Below are 7,773 nucleotides of genomic sequence, written 5' to 3'. Positions count from 1 at the left end.
GCAGAAGGGATGCGGGGTTCTGTCTGTGTGTATTGTTTTACAATTCCACACAATTGACATTGTAACATTTCTGAAAAACAACTGAAACCATTTTGCTTCTGAAAATTACAAGATTCTTTATAGAATTCCTTAGTTTTATATAAACAAACTATATTATTATTCTTATAATTAATATTGATATTATTATTATTATTATTATTATTATTATTATTATTATTATTATTATTATTATTATTAGCATTGTTGTTGTTGTTGTTGTTGCTATTATCATCGTTATTAATATCATACGTGACATCTATAATAACTTGAATGAATAACTTCTAAACAGCTTTTCGGTGTTGTTTAAAACGTATTTTTTTCCTTTTATGAAAATAACAATTTTTGTTAGTAAATATATTTATTTTCGTCGTCACTCTTTTGTTGTTGTTGTTTTTGCTGTTCATCTACTTTTACGACGCCACCCCTGCTTCTTTGCCTACTTCTCTGATTTCTCTTCCATCCTTCCTCTCCATTTTCCATCACCTCTTCTTCTTCTTCTTCATCATCATCATCTTTTTGCTCCCTCCACCTCCCCCTCTCTCTCCTAACCCCTGGTCTTCCTGACCCCATGACTCCCATCCTTATCACCACAACACTTCCCGTTACAAGAAATAACAGCCAAATGCTTTTTTTGTTTCCAAATTACACCTTCATCGTCTTAAAAAAACAACAAAAACACAAAAAGCGGACATATTGGAATATATTGTCCTGGTCTTAGCATTCTAAGAAATAAAATGGAATGGTCACGACTTGAGCACATTCATCTTCGATTTACTCAATAGAGATTATCCTAAGACTAATCGAAAATTTATGACAACTGGAATAACGTTTATTTCTGTCAGAAAAGTCACATTATCACCCGCCAAAGCTACAGACCTGTGATGTTCTTCATGTTATTTCAAATATTTAGCAACAATCCTATTACACTGATTAACCATTTTCTCTGGTTTAAACTGGTCGTAGCAGGCCAAAAAAATTGTATGTGATTCATTGCTCAAACTGGTCGTGAGCAATTTCTAATAACTACTGTTCAATGTCATTCGATAAGTAAACAATCTCATCGTTAGAATCTTGAAGCTACAAGATAATGCATGAGTATTTCGAAAGAAAGTAGAGGAATAAACGTTACGTTGGGCAGATTAATCTGAAGCTAATCTGAAGAACCATCCGGAAAGAAAGAGAGAGAAGAAAAAAAGGAAGAAAGAAAAGAAGAAAAGAACGAAACGATGCAATTTTAATGGTTTGAAGAAAGATAGGTTGCACGCTCCAAACGATCAAACTAAGATGCATAACAAGTATTCTTCGACTAGCAAGCATCTTCGACTAGCAGGTCTTGCTACTCCAGACTGATGACGAGCAAGGACTCAGAAACATGTCTCTGGATGCCGGCTTAGTTGGGTGGAGGTGCTTCTCTCCCCCTTGTAAACATAAGGGCACAGGAAATGTGTCAAGGCCGACAGGAAGCAGTGCAGCTTCGTAGGTCTAAACAACAGTAGTAGTATTCCCTTCATGGGACTGTCACATTAAGTTGACAGCATACAACTACTTCAAGTATTCTTTTTTGTTCTTTTTACTCTAGGCACAAGGCTCGGAATTTTTTTCGTGGGGGGATGGGTGCTGTCGATAAGATCGACCTCAGTACGCAACTGGTACTTAATTTATGGACCTCGAAAGGATGAAAGGCGAAGTCGACCTCGGCGGAATTCGAACTTAGAACGTAAAGACAGACGAAATACTGGTAAGCATTTCACCCGGTGTGCTAACGTTTTTGGCATCTCACCGCCTTATACATAATAATTATTGATCTATAAAAATATCAAAGAGGAACAGAAGTATTTTGGAATAATTTGATTTCACTAACAAAAAGAAAACCTGGAGAAAGATTTGCTATTGTAGATCCTGGAATCATTAACTAAGTGTAAGGTGGAAACAATCAGGGTGAAATAAGTATATGTACCAGGTGGTGGTCATGAATTATGAATATAGCTTATTATTCATGTATGTACCTCTCTCTGGCATATGGTAACATCAACGTAATAAATAAGTGATAAACGATTTTACAGACCCAAGTATAAGAAAGAATAACAAAACGAAACCAACGATTACCAAATAAATATTCGAAATGGTGATTCTTTCATACTTCAAATCTTTCATAAGATCTTGTAACGATAAAACCCTTTAATCAACATGCTAAACAGGACTGAAATAGATACAAATGTCATGAAATGTTAATTAACTGTCTTTTGTATATGGGTGACCTCCAGCTGAATACGGCAAATGAAATAGAACAAAATAAATAAATAGATAAATAAATAAATAAATAAATAAATAAAAGAGAAAATGAAAGAAGCCGTAAATATCATGTAATGTATGGCTGGTTAACTTACATGGAAACCGTTTGGCAGAACACGGCAATGTCATCATGAAGACAGAAAAGTTAAATAATAATAATAGTAGTAACAATAATAATAATAATAATAATAATAATAATAATGATGATGATGATGATGATAAAATTATCATGCTGTGTCATGGAAAGAGGAATAAGGGAATGATTGGATGACGAATTGAATTGAAAATACTAAGTAATGGATTAACTAGACATTGTTCATCACACGCTTATGACACAAAAATCTGACGGAAGAATATAACGAGATATCAATATTAATATTTGAATTAAACCTCATGACAAAAATATAATAATAATGTCTCTTTCAAGTTCCACTAAATTAAATGTTGCAGTTATCATATTCTCAACAGAATTGAGCATAATCTAACAATACTAGAGAAGAATATATACTACATAGCATGCGTTTATTGCCGAAACGAGTTAATGTGGAGTATAATTCACTGACGAGGTCCGCTGAGTCCGAAACACGTTGGCTATGTCACTGACGACAATAACAAAGAACGAATTTTGGCTAAGTATAGAAAAAATTTTAAATTCCTAATTTGATTTTTGGAAGACACTTGCACCCATACGTATCAAAATAAAATTTGGGATTTATGGAGGGTCAAAGTTGTAACAAAAACAGGACAGTTGAGTCATACAAGGTAACCGAATGAAAACAAACATGGACGATCATTAGACTAGAACGAGGGTAAAATAGCGAACGATGGAGATATATTTTCTTTGATAAGAGAAAAGATACAAGAGAGAGATAGGAGACGTCCAGTCGTGAAGAAAGAACTTTGACAGTCGTATAAGCTCAAAATAATACGAATAATTATCTAAAATGAAGGTCAAGAGAAAGGGAGAGAGAGAGAAAGAGATAGATAGAGAGAGGGAGAGAGAGAAGAGAGAGAGAGAGAGAGAGAAAAGAGAGAGAGAGAAGAGAGAGAGAGAGAGAGAAGAGAGAGAGAGTACATATTCGACGATACAGCTCTGCAGTAGTACACATTTGAAAATTAACAATCGTGAAACCGGTTATGTATCATTTTTAAAATGTAAATAAATCTCCATAAAACTCTGAGCGCATGTTCAACTTCATTTATTTCTTGTTGCACACTACAACTCGTGTGGAGTGTGTGTGTGTGCGCGCGCATGTGTGTGTTTGTGCGTGTGACAGTGAATACGTTTCTTCATCAACAACGATTTTTACTGTAATACGTAGGTGTCCGACGCTTCTAAATCGCGTGTTAATATGATCTTTGTTAGGAAGGTATTGCCTTCTTAATTGAGTATTTTATTGAAATCACCCATCAGCAAATGTGCTATTTGTTTATCCATAGATATTTGCCGCTCACAAAATTTCGTATGCTAATGTGACTAATGGACTAATGTACTAATATATCAATTTAATCAGTTTCGTCGTTTGGCTTTATCGCATAAATATATCTGTTTAAACATGGACGTATTAAACATCAGCCATATTGGAAAGATGAACACGCTATGTTATCAGCGTGATATTAAATTTCTTGCATTAAACCATTTGTATAATAGCAAAAGTTTCCTGTGGCTTTGATAATATCAGAATGACAACTAGTGGCTTTTAGCATAGAATTTGCATTCATGCTTCTATTTGAAAGGGAAGGGGTTAATTTCTTCTGCGGCAAGAAATTGTGAGAAACATATATATTATGATATTACAAAAATATGTCAAACGCTGAAAATGTTATTCATATAACTTGCTTAAGTCGTTTCTATACCATAACGTTAAGTCGTTATATAATATACTTCGATGCTGCTTAAAATATGCTGCGCTTGTACAACATGGAAGCATAAAGTTGTTGATTCACAAATTAGATTTCGTTCGTGGTCTTTTTTTTTTTTATCTCTCATACAGATTAGATGTTATTAGCATTATTGACCAGCATTCAAGATCATTATTTTACAAGCCAACCAAGGAATCAAGGAAGCTCTACGTTGAATGTTCGACATGCTAATAATATCAATCAAATCACTTTCAAAGTCTCACATTAGCGTCTTTCAGCGCACTGCATAATGACACAATAGCATAATGGCATCCGAGGTATACTAAAAGAAGAGACAGGCGCTACGGAAGGTCACGTGCTTCGTCATATGACAGCTGGACCAGCTTTGAACAGATTATAAAAACCAATAGCTATGCAAGACAATCTCACCCCTCATTGAAGTGCAACAGGCCGGAGGTTGATAAAATTCTTTAAGAACGCCATCGGCCAAAATGGATTGGGGGGGGGGATAGTGGTATAGATAGTTCATTCTCCCCCAAATAGGGAACGACTTCTCTTATAGACATGAAATGTTTAGAGACACGAACAGACACCCACATATATACAGTATATGTAATTATGCATCTATGTATGTATGTATGTATGTATGTATGTATGTATGTATGTATGTATGTGGCTTTGGGTAAAAAGAAAATACAAGAAGATCAGTTAATTATGATTTTATTCAACATATTCCCCTCTCAGATTCACATATAGTAGTGGTCCTTCAGATTTTCTGAGCTCTGTAAAAGAACTCGGAAGGTTGGGCCTACACCAAAACCTTTTGTGATACCATTAAAGACCGGAACTCTTCTGCCCCCCACCCCTCGTATGCTCACTTTTGTATTTAATTATTAAAATCCTTCCTGTGAGGAAGCAGCTCGTTTCTAACAAAGGTTCATAGCTCCATCGATAGAAGGTAGATAACGAAAACAATGTCACATTTTAAACAAGAGAAAAGACTTCCATATTCTTAGTGTTCCACTTACAGATTGCATTCGTAATGTGCGAAGCAGTTGGTTGATTTCATTTTCTGAAAATCCAAGCTTATCTAGACTGACAGTTAAGCATTTACTTACAAAAGCAAACACACCAATTGCTATTTGTATAAATGTAACATAGTTATCCGGATATATGTGCGTTTTTATGCATGTATGATATATATATACGTGTGTTTATATACATATACATATATATGTATACATAAATTGATATACATGCATATATATATATATATATATATATACACTCACACACACACACACACACACACACACACACACACATACACACACACACACACACACACACACACACACACACACACACACACACACACACACACACATATATATATATATATCACTCTGCTTTTCCCTACACCTCTCTTTACGTCTATCTCCAGTTTCCTTTTTACGTTCCCTGTATTCAACAATCTAACGGCTCTTTCTTTCCCTCACCTATCTGGCCCTTATTTTCTCATTGTCTTTCCTTACCTTTTCATTCCCCTGCAATCACCCACAGCCCACCAACATATATATCCAACACAACACAACACGACACACACACAAATAAACACAAATAAACACAAATAAACACACAAACACATGCAAACATACACAACAAAGATTCATATATCACTGACTCGGCAATTTCAGTTCGTTTCGCTCTCTGCATCACAAGACATGCGCAACTGCAGAGATTACGATCAGAGAACCGACTTTGGGTTTTTCCCTATTCTCTGATCAACATCAAAGTCACACAACTGTCATTCCAGTGCTGCTTCTTGAATTCTTGCCAAGACAAATGGTGCTCGCTAGAATCAAATATTGCTTCCATTAAATAACATTCCGATAGGATTCCTAACACCACCACCACCACTACTACTACTACTACTACTACTACTACTACTACTACTACTACTACAATGTTAGTGGTGGTGGTGGTGGCGGCGGCGGTGGTGGTGGTGATGTTGTGGTTATAATATATCATTTATGTTCTGACGTGCTGCGTTCTTGAACGCATCATATTTCGTGGTTAGAATATCGGTCATTGATTGCAGAGATCTGTGTTGGCTCTCGCTCTCTCTTTCTCTCTCTCTCTCTATCTATCTACACACACACGCGCGCACACACACACACACACACACACACACACACACACGCACACATACATCCAGCTGTGTCCCTCTTTTTTTCTCTGACCCTCTCTCTCCCTGTTTTTCTTCTCAGTTCTCTCCTCTCTCTGTCCAGTTCTTTGTCCAATACTTTCTTTCCCCTCTCTGTCCAGTTCTTTCTTTCTTTCTTTCTTTCTTTCTTTCTTTCTTTCTTTCTTTCTTTCTTTCTTTCTTTCTTTCCTTCTTTCTTTCTTTCTATTTCCACTCCTGATCTCTCCCTCTCGTATTTATTTGGTATAATTCAGCTCCTTATGCTTTATGTATTGTTCTGGTGATGATGATGATGATGATGATGATCGGTTTCATCATCATCATCGTCATAGAAATGGCCGTCGTCGTCGTCGCCGCCGTCGTCGTTGTGATTGTCTTCACCGTGGCTTGGTTTCGTGACCCTAAATTCATGACGAGAGCCGACCCTCTACACCAGCGCAAGAATAAACGCGCGTGTGCACAGACACACGCATACACATACACACGGACACGCAGACACACGCGCACACGCAAACACACACACATACACATACACAAAGACGGACATGCAAACACGCGCACACGCATGCACACATGCACACACACGCGCAACCATATGCACGCACACACACACACACAAACACACACATGCACACAAACACATACACACACTCGCAAGCATGCGCACACACACACACACATACACACACATCCATACACGCACAGAGGCACGCAAACACGCCCACACACACACACCAACGCACATATACACACATACACACACTCGTAGACACACACACACATTCATACACATACATACACACACAAGGAGACGCAAACACACGCACACACGCACACGCACTTACACACACATGCACACACGCACATACACACTCACGCACACACACATACGATCGCAAACACACATACGATCGCAAACACACGCACACACACACACACACACAAAGATATATATCTTAGCTTTGCGTATGAAATCCTTAAACATGAAATATGGCTTCTTCCTTCAAATAACGACCACCAACGTCCCATACACACTGCACTGACGCACCATCACTCACTCACACACATACTGTTTATAACAACACACACATACACACACATCTTAACACCAACATCTATCACACATGTAAATACATATTTATTCTATATATTCCCAATGTTCAATATTTGTTCTCCCTTAAGCTGGATACATAACAGAAAGTAATACCGTTCCAAAGGGAAGTGCGAGAGTTCGAACCCCTGCCGTTACTAATATGTACCCTCTAGTACCGAGGGTGCATTTATAGTTGCTAAATCTTCATCGAATCACACTTCGGGCTCCTTTGTTAAACCTAGAAGGGCAAAGGACGTCACGAAACGTGTACAACAAAGAA

The sequence above is a fragment of the Octopus bimaculoides genome, chromosome 20, assembly GCF_001194135.2.
Source record: "Octopus bimaculoides isolate UCB-OBI-ISO-001 chromosome 20, ASM119413v2, whole genome shotgun sequence".
Classification (NCBI taxonomy): Eukaryota; Metazoa; Mollusca; class Cephalopoda; order Octopoda; family Octopodidae; genus Octopus; species Octopus bimaculoides.
Note: the sequence above shows the minus strand (reverse complement) of the source record.